The sequence below is a fragment of the Frankliniella occidentalis genome, unplaced genomic scaffold, assembly GCF_000697945.3.
Source record: "Frankliniella occidentalis isolate FOCC.00 unplaced genomic scaffold, Focc_3.1 Scaffold56, whole genome shotgun sequence".
Taxonomy (NCBI): domain Eukaryota; kingdom Metazoa; phylum Arthropoda; class Insecta; order Thysanoptera; family Thripidae; genus Frankliniella; species Frankliniella occidentalis.
Window position 1 is genome coordinate 1,423,488 of NW_026267186.1, and position 2,207 is coordinate 1,425,694.

The 2,207-nt window shown below is 55.5% G+C and overlaps 1 protein-coding gene across 6 annotated transcripts in view; it reads left to right on the forward strand.

Moving 5' to 3' along the window:
• LOC113216502 (transcription factor collier-like) overlaps positions 1-2,207 on the forward strand; it is a 67,717-nt gene that overhangs the window by 63,071 nt on the left and 2,439 nt on the right. The window lies entirely within an intron of this gene.

Sequence of the window (2,207 nt, forward strand, 5' to 3'; positions counted from 1 at the left end):
TAAATGCGCCTAACCTAACCCTCGCGCGCCCAGGGGGCTCTTTTACTGGCTATTTTCTCTGTTTCTGGCCAGGAGCCGACCCGGGCTGCAGCGCGTCGAGGAGGTGGACTTGGCCCGACTTGAACGCGTGCAATACGGGAGACCAAGACCCGTAAAGCAGCACCGAGTTCCGAACTCTCCAACGATCGGTCGAGCCGACAGCCGAGCGGCGAGCGTGCTCGGGCGGGCTTCGGATACCGTTGGTCTCGGGATCGAATCGCGTCCGCGAAACTCTTTTTTCCACTCTGCTAGCGACGTGTTTTCAGACTTGAGTGCCAGTGGAGATGATCCTGTCCGCTGAAGCGAAAAAGAGCTTGGCGGACGGGATTCGATCCCGGGACAAAGGGTGTCCGGAGCCCACCCCAGCACGCTCGCCACTCGGCTGTCGGCTCGACCGGTCGTTAGAGAGTTCGGAACTCGGTGCTGCTTTACGGGACTTGGTCTTGGAACGTATTGCACGCGTTCAAGTCGGGCTAAGTCCACCTCCTCGACGCGCTGCAGCCCGGGTCAAATCCTAGCCAGAAACACGGAAAATGACCAATAAATGCGCCTAACCTAACCCCCGCGCGCCCAGGGGGCTCTTTTACTGGCTATTTTCTCTGTTTCTGGCCAGGATTTGACCCGTGCTGCAGCGCGTCGAGGAGGTGGACTTGGCCCGACTTGAACGCGTGCAATACAGGAGACCAAGACCCGTAAAGCAGCACCGAGTTCCGAAATCGCCAACAACTGGTTGAGCCGACAGCCGAGCGGCGAGCGTGCTCGGGCGGGCTTCGGACACCGTTGGTCTCGGGATCGAATCCCGTCCGCGAAACTCTTTTTTCCACTCTGCTAGCGACGTGTTTTTTTAGACTTGAGACGACCGATGTCGAATGGAGAGTGGGAAAAATGATCCGCGCGGGCGGGGTTCGAACCCGCGACCATCAGTACCGCTACTCGCCACTACACCAACTGAGCCACAAGGCCACCGTATGTTAGCATTCTCCAAGAGCCGAGCCTTTCTACGCTCTGTCTGGCGGCGGCTAAGCCAATGCTAACAAAGCGGAAAAAAACAACCCGGGCCCGGACGGTATTTGAACCAGAGATCATCTAAGTCCCGGGCAAGCGCTCTACCAACTTAGCCAGACGAGAATATTTACAGTTGTAGCCGGGAACGCGGTCCTGCCTTTTAGGAGACATGAAGCGGCGGGGAAAAAACGCGCCGACTGGGAGTAGAACACTGGAACGTCTGCTCACGACACTACGCCCTAGCGAGCTCGGCTGCCAGGGGATCTCTGGCTTGTGACTCCCTGGTCCTTCGTTACGGGAGAAAAAAAGAGACGAAAATAAACCTTTGACTTGGCTGGGAGTAGAACTCTGGGCTAACAGTCTGGGAGTGTCCACCACGCGTGAGCTAGAATAAATACCACAGACCAGAAACGACAAATTAAAAACGCGCCGACTGGGAGTAGAACACCGGAACGTCAGCTCACGACAGGGCGCCTTTGCTCCTTCGGCCGCCAGGACATCCATATCCCTTGACCTTCTGGACTCGGTCCTACTCTACGAAAGACGAGAAGCGCCAAAAAAAAAGTACAAACGCGCCGGTCGGGTGTTGATCCCCAGGCCGCCAGTTACCAGCGATGGGTGACGCCTACGCGCGCTCGGCTGCTAGAACACACGTCTTCTTAACTTTCCGGACTCGGTCCCAATCTACAAAAGACGAAAAGCGACAAAAAAAAAAAAACATGTGCCGGGCGGGTGTTGATCCCCAGCCCGCCAGTTAGCGGCCACGGTCGACGCATATGCGCACTCTGCTGCCAGCTGGTCCACATGGATATTTCCGTTTGATGCTGCACAGTTGTAAAGATACAGCCGCGTGAAACTGTGAAAATGTGCACGCACGAAACACAGCCTTTAAAAAAAATCGCAAGTCTTTATCCCTATGTCTCGTCACAACAGTTTTCAAGACTCCCTTTTATATTTGTAATTTGGCATGATTTTATCCAACATTCTCATTTTAACAGTGCCACGATTAATTGCGCCCTCCAAAAATGTACTTGGTGACATGACGCCCCAGCCACCTGCGGCTCCGGCCAGCCGCGCCTCTTGCCGTATGACCCGTTATATTAGCTATGAATATTCACGCCTCGGCGTGTCGCGGGGCGCGAAGGGGTTGGAGGTCCTGAGGG